This window comes from Alosa pseudoharengus, unplaced genomic scaffold (assembly GCF_046254945.1).
Source record: "Alosa pseudoharengus isolate Yale_2024_CS ecotype anadromous, Long Island Sound unplaced genomic scaffold, YU_APseudo_1.1 YU_APseudo_1.1_scf_8, whole genome shotgun sequence".
Taxonomy (NCBI): Eukaryota; Metazoa; Chordata; class Actinopteri; order Clupeiformes; family Clupeidae; genus Alosa; species Alosa pseudoharengus.
The window spans coordinates 5,494,389-5,502,233 of NW_027468870.1; the positions used below are offsets into that span (position 1 = coordinate 5,494,389).

At 37.9% G+C, this 7,845-nt stretch overlaps 1 protein-coding gene across 1 annotated transcript in view; it reads right to left on the reverse strand.

Annotated features, from left to right (window-relative positions):
- Positions 1-7,402, reverse strand: part of LOC143111485 (phospholipid transfer protein-like) — a 104,871-nt gene extending 97,469 nt beyond the window's left edge. Inside the window, exon 1 of the mRNA XM_076273730.1 lies at positions 7,341-7,402. The gene's annotated coding sequence lies outside the window, so the exon portion shown is untranslated. The remainder of the gene's footprint in view (positions 1-7,340) is intronic.
- Between the last annotated feature and the right edge of the window lie 443 nt (positions 7,403-7,845).

Here is a 7,845-nt window from a genome sequence, read left to right on the forward strand (position 1 = left end):
CAAAAAGTGTTACTTTGTGCCCCGCGCTCCCCCACTGCTTGTGAAAGAAGGGGGTGGGGGAGGGGGGCTTAACGTGAAAAAGCTTAGTGTCCCAAAACGGCAACAAGTCATAATGGTAGGCTACAGGAAGTGGGGGGAGGGTATGGGATGACCAGAGCCGTCATCACTGTGCTATTAAGAAAGCATCTTCTATTGTCTTTCCAGGCGCACACAGCTCGTTACCATATAGCCTATCGAGTGCCTTAACAGATAGGCTCTGCTCTTGGGTTTGGCCTCACAGTGAACTCAACCCTCTTTGCAGGTAGCATAACGTCTTTTTCAATTCATAGAAGGGAGAGCCCAGTCTCTCCTGTGACATTGAGGTGCGCAAATAGTTTTTAATAGCCTGTTCAACTTCGAAAAGCTTCACCCGATGCCAGTCACTGATCGCAATTTCAAATTTCGGGAAGCTTCGTTCCATCTTTTCAAGTTTTAAGTGCAGTAGGCCCCTATCTGCACCCTTTGGAATTATATCTCGAGCCTATTATAAGGTCCAGTGCGTTATGTCCTGGGATTCGGACGTGCTCAAAAAGAAAAGAAAAAACACTTTTTTTATAGATGGTTATGAGGAGCAATATGAGTCTGAACTCCGTGTCATTCAGACTCAACCCTCTTGTTGCTTTATATCTTTTTTGTTGTTGTTTGAACGTCGGCAAGCAGGCATGTTGCGGTTGCAATTTAAGTGAAATTTCTACAGTAGGCTTACAACATGCAACATGTTTGTTAGGCTGGGCTACTGTCTTGTACAGGTAAATGTTCAACAATTGCTGGTGTGCAGGCTATAATCAATTAGCTAAATCATTTGTCCAGCTGTTTTAAAAAAAATCGTGCTACATTCAAACGCAAAAAGATGCTTTGATATCTTTTTCGTTTGAACGTCGGCAAGCAGGCATGCTGCGGTTGCAATGAATGAGGATAATTGGTTTTATCTGCGGATTTATTTTTTGCATTATTCTGAATATGACTCGCTCCAGTCTCAACAGCACGTCTACTTTTTCCACACCCATCTAAGTTCTAACACACATCCCCTCTCGCTTTCTCTCTTTCCATCCCTGCCACGGGGCTTTCTTAAAGGAGCTGCACCATTTTGCACAATTGCATCTACATTTTCATATTAGAATGTTTTGTCTGTTTAAGTGTAAGCTTAAACTACCGTGATCAATTTATGTTCCCGTGCCCCTGCTGAAAGTCTCATGCGCTTATTGTTACACTATCACATCTATAAGTAACCGTGACAAATAGGGTATAAGATATATAAACTCACGCTATTGTATTATCATATGTGTTTGGTAATGGCTCACTGCGTCATGGAAGCAGTTAAGTCAAGTCGCATCAAAAATAGTAGTGGCAGAACTCCCAAGTGACACCTTGTGGTTGTTTGTGTCAACTGCAATTTGTGCCATTTCTGCTGAGAAAATGGGGTGCGTGATTCATGAAGGAACCCGTCCAAACTTAACTGGGACCCACTGTATGGCCTGTCAAAATAATCTTAGCATTCACAGTGAAAAATAATTTAGTCTTTTACACAGTGGAGAAAGTGACAGCGCACAGCAAGTTCACCCATTCTTCTCTGTTGAACTACTCGCGAAGTAGCCTAGTCATCACACAGACATTACATGTATCACATCACATGAAAGAGCTTATTCTCAGCTTTTAAACAATGTAAGCCGCTAGTTGCGAGAACGAGAAAAGTAACTTTATTTTATCATATTATTTTACATAGAGTTCTGCGCCCCTGCCCATTCATCTCGGTGGAATACTTTACGAACTTTTCCCTCAACACATGACAAACCATATATCAGGATAAACAGCAGACCTTACCGAACTCAAAGGTGTAAATTCCCCTGTACAGTTAGCCATTAGGGAGTAATCCAGTTTTGGAATTTGTACCAAATTCTTACATACATGTCTCCAACTTTAAACTTAAATTTCAGTCACAATGTGTTTAAATTGTTCAGTATATTATTTCATAACAGGCCACATACAAAACAAATGTTACGAATAGCGCCTGCAGTAGATATCTGTAAATATTAAAATCAGAGGATATACAGCTGACTAAGAGTTTGTCAAAGTAGCCATTGATCACAAAATGTTAAACATGCATGTAGGCTATTTGAGTTTCTTAAAGCTGAACTGTGCTTAAATTGTTCAATACATGATTTCATAACAGGCAAATAGAAAATAAATGTTAAATATAGCCTAGATGTCTGTAAATATTAAAATCAAATGATTCTGATCATATTCTATGTAATACAGTATGTCATGTTTTATGTTTTTGTCATGTTTCATAGTGATGCAGGTCTACTGCTGTGAATAGGCTAAATACAACTTTGATCATTTTTATGTAGAATACTGTATAGTTAAGTTTGGCCTTGGTGCCCTGACGTGTGGCCCTTCTGCTCCCCGCCAAATATGCCCAACTGAAGGCCAAGTGGCCTTGCCCCTAAAATTATGAAATTCCAAGCTTGCACATTGCAGTATTAGAATAATTTCCCCCCACTACACATATCAGTTGTATCATGCAGATTTTATGAGTGGCAAGCAAAATAAACAGAGTTCTTAATTTGTGTTTCTTCAGATTGTAGTGCAGGCAGAAACCCCATGAAGTTATCCTACAACTGATTTTGATACTGTACTGTATGGATGGTAGCTACTGTACATATGATTTAACAATACAGTGTTAAGGAGAAATCAGATGGCCAAAGACTTGAGACTTGACTTGGACTCGTGACAAAAGACTTGAGACTTGACTTGACCTTGCTCCCAAAGACTTGAGACTTGACTTGGACTCGAGCTCAAAGACTTGAGACTTGACTTCCAAAAAATGACTTTTGAACATCTCTGCTTAGCAATCATTTTAAGTACCCTAGCAACAACCTAGCAACCGCTTTCAAAATTTCAACTTAGCAACCAACTTAGCAACCAGCATGTTTACCCTAGCAACCAACCTAGCAACAACTTTGCATGCACTGTATTTCCTTCAGGAAATGCTTTTTTAGTTTTCATTTGTAGCCTACATTAGGTGTTTTTGTTTTGTTTATTTAGTGTTTGCTGTGAAACATCTTTGCTGTGTTGGTTGGTACTATCACTACATCTATAGGCCTCAGTATTAGCTGTTGAGTACCATCCTGATTATATTAGGCTGAAGCCTTGGACTATTGCAACTTTGCACAGTGTATTGACTGAATGTTATTTATAATCCTTTAATAGTATTTCAGTGAGAGTATGTATTGTTATTATTGTTTCATAATATCTGTGCCTTATTTATTACTCCTATTTATTATCTGCTAGTATACCATCATACTACTTATTGCCATTTGCACAATATCTGAGATTATTGCCTTTTGCACAATGCCTACGGTTACCCTTACTGGTGGCGATTATAGCCCATTGTCTTCCTTGTATTTGTAAGGGTAAGGCTATTTGCACCCCTGGTACAATTAGCAGTGTATGCTATTCGTACCCTGGTGCAATAAGAAGTGAATTCTATTCGTACCCCGGTGCACACAGCAATGTGTCCTATTAGTACCCCGTCTGGTACAAATATCAATGTATGCTATTCATACCCCGGTGCACACAGCAATGTGTCCTATTAGTACCCCGTCTGGTACAAATATCAATGTATGCTATTCGTAACCCGGTACACATAGCAATGTGTCCTATTAGTACCCCGTCTGGTACAAATATCAGTGTATGCTATTTGCACCCCTGTGCATTTAATCTGGCATATTAATCACACAATGTAATAATATATTTTTTTTTTTTTTTAAAAACAAGCAACATGTTTTTACATGTTTTTTTTGACAGAGTATGAATAGCTCAGCTGTGTAATAGACACTCTGAATAAGGTATGCTGTTTGCATCAATGTACAGTTACAAGTGGATGCTATTCGTAGCCTGGTGTTTATAGTACTGCATGCTATTTACACCCTGGTGCATGAACTAGCTAATTGTTGCTATCAAAACTTCCGTTTGAGAACCGATTTCTTGTTCAAATTGCGCGCTTTCTCTCCAGAGATGTTGGTACACATGCACACTCTGCCAAAATGTACCATATGGGATTTGAACCCGGGTCTCCCGCATGCCAGCCCTTGTCTGTGACCACTGTACTATCTGCTTCCTCAAAGAAGTGTGGTTTGAGGTAAACTTGAACTTTAAAGGCCTGAACGTCATATTCACGAAATTTCTGTTAGCTAACAAACTGACGGTTGTATGTGTTCACTGAACAAAGATTATGAAAATAAAACACAACTTTTTATTTTGGCTGTTTTTGTTGTTATGTAACAGGGTGTGAATAGCCCAGTTGTGTGGCCAAGGCTATTCGTACACTCCGTATTTGTAAACCACTCTGTGAAATAAATAAGAATTTGAATATATGACAGCTGTATCCTGATCAGTTTATTTTCTTAGTGGACTTGCTGGGGAATTAACCTAGGTGTATGGTACAGGGTTCTCCCACCCTTCTAACTGGGAGTGGCATAGTCACTACTAAAAATATTATGCTACAGGCCACAAGAACAACCCATTTTAATTCGCCTGACGTCTGATCACAAAATCACTCCAAATGTGGACTGGACACACAACGTTAAGCTTTGTGCCTCTGACCATCTGTTTCTGGTCGCCAAAATTAGGGCCCTTCATCTTGAAGTCTTTAATATCAAATTGTATCTTCCTTTAAAGGAACCATATGTAAGATTGTGGCCAAAACTGGTACTGCAATCACTTTCAAAATACTGAAGAGCGGTGTGTCCCCTCCCCCTCCCCCCTGACTCGAGTTTGCCAACCCTGATGGCGAAACACTACTGACTTTGTGATTAGTAGATAGGTGGAGGGTGGCGCATCAGGCCAAAACACAACATGACATGACAAAACACAACATCAACATCAGTTGAGGGCTGCAACTTCACTTTTTAAATGACAATATCCTGGCCGGACTACTGTTGTCAGTGATATAAGTATTTGAAATTAACATGATTTCTTAATGTCTAGTGACATATCTGGGCCATTTTATGATTAATTGAAATATTTTTCTTACATACGGTTCCTTTAACTAACCACTTGTAACTCCTGAGTTAATCATGACTTATAGTAGTAGGAAGTGGTTTATAAAATATGTATCCTCACCCTAACTAATCATTAGTGCATGTGTATGATTCATAGCAGCTGTCATAAACTGCACATAAATCATTCATGACTGTTTCATTAAACATGACTCAACATTCATACCAAACCTTTCATGAATGTGTAAGGCAGAACACCGACAACTTGTCAAAATAAAAGTCCAACAATCGCAAAGCAGCATGATGTCTCATGAAACGGTCATGAATGCTTTATGTGCAGTTTATGACAGCTGCTATGAATGTGTTATGAACTCACCCGTCAGGTAAAGTGTTACCCAAATGAGTTATAAAGTTTACATTTGCATTTAGACACTTTCACCCAAAGCGACTTACACATGTCAATGAAATTAAAGGGCAAGGCCACATTGGTGGATGCCAGGGCTTGAACCCCCAACTTTATGGGTTACTGCATGCTAACCCTGCTCCTTATCCACACTGCCCAGTGGCATTACAACAGTCAATTCAAAAATATAATATAGATATGCGTGTTTACTATGAGCAACAACTTTTAACTGTGTGTAAACATGATTTACAGATGAGAATTAATGTAGGAATAATGCTTTACAAACGAAGAATAAAGCATTTAATAATAGTTTACAGATGTTTAATAAAGGCTTAACAGTGCAGTAGAAGAAAAAGAAACTCTTGCATAGGTGTTTCTATCTGGGCCAAGGTAGTGTAGTGGATAAGGAGCTGGACTAGCATGCAGTAACCTGAAAAGTTGGGGGTTTGATTCCCGGCTTTCACTGTTATGTCAATGGCCTTCAATTTAATTGATATGTGTGTGTTGCTTGTCTTCTAAATGAATGAACGTGAATGTAATCTTTACAACTTATTTGAAAATGTGTTGCAAGGCATAGAAAGTCCTCACTTTAGATAAGCTCACAAAATGTCATTAACTAACCACTTGTTGTTAACTCCTGAGTTAATCATGAATTATAGTATTAGGAAGTGGTTTATAAAATATGTATCCTCACCCTGACTAATCATTAGTGCATGTGTATGTAACAACTGTTAAATAATGGAAATAGTACTTCATCAACAAAATATTATTGCATAATTTATTAAGTATTAACAATAATTTATAAAGATATTTTAGATATAGGCTTATTTACTATGAACAAACAAGTTATAACTGTGTGCACAAATACTTTTTTATGAGAATTAACATAAAAGCAATGCTTTACAAATGATGAACAAAGCATTTTGTAATAGTTTGCAACTGGTCTATAATGGATAAATTATTTTTTATAAGTGGTTGTTTCATTATATATTAAGTATAAACATTTACAAACATATTTTTGGATAGGCTTATTTACTATGAACAAACCATGTATAACTGTGTGAACAAATGCTTTACTGATGATAAATTATGTATGAACAAGAAATTACTAATGATGAACAAACCATTAACTAATAAGTAACAAAGGCTTAATAAATGATGAATTGTGTGTAGTTATTATAAAGTGTTACCCGAAATTCATCTGGCAAGTGTCAGGTTATACATCTTCTGAAGCTGAGAGGAATTACAGTTTTTGCCCATTTAGGGTTTCTAGATAAACACACAGCAATTTCCTGTGTTGTTGTTGTGGTTTTATTCTCTAACTCCTATGTCATAAGAGACAATACACACAAAACACATTTTCAAGGTGTGTACAGGTGCTATATGGGAAGGAAGTTTTTACCACACGCACCTGGAGAGATGTACATTTCCCTTGGGATCTACAACAATTGTATGGCCACAGAAAACCATGGCGGAGAATGTTAATCCCTGTGTTTTGACTAAATAGAAATGTATCATTGACAACAAGGTGAATGTCAACAACAAAAGGAAGGTGTATATATCTAGCTAAAGCTGTAGGTCTATCCTCTTATCTAACCCTGGGGTAGACAGCAATAAGATGTGTGTTCCTTTAATAATAAATACAATGGCTGCTTTACGATACTATTCTATAAAACCTCTGTAATTTGTAACATTAGTCATGGATTTACCAAGTCAAAGACGGTACCCTTGAAAAAAGGAATATATGTTGTTTTTTTTAGTTGAAAACATTCACAAATAACAGAAGAATGTTAAGAAAAGAATAGGAAGAACTGAAGAATGTTAAGAAAAGAAAACCGTAATGGCCTATGCCTATGCTCTGTGTTGGCCAGATATCCACCAACCAGCCAACTACTCACCTGCTATCAGAAGGAGAGTGAGGATGACACAAGTCTTTGATGGGCTGTGAGTTGCTGTAATGGGATTCCTCCAGGAAAAATATGATACTCAGGTGAAGTCCCATTGGTGTTTTAAACGCTAAATATCGCATCCATCAGTGACTGACCAATCACCTCAGAGCACACTAATGACATCATTAACATTTGACTAGATATTGACACAGTGTCTGCTTGCTGCTGTCAGTTGAATATAATGGGAACAATAATGGTTTATCTTATCTGAGTATCTTTCTCTTACAATAAGCAAGTGAGAGAGCAAGGACTATGATGAAAAGAAGTGCACAAAAGTAAGGTTCCTGTTGCCTACTTAAAGGCTGCTAGTTCACCACTGACATCAGTGTGAAGACCTCTTGGAAGAGGCTGGTAAGACAGAGAACATCAGCGTGTTATGTAATCTCCACTATGAATTTGTTCAAAATAAATATGATGTGTCCTGCAATGTTACAATATACCGGTCAACTTCCCT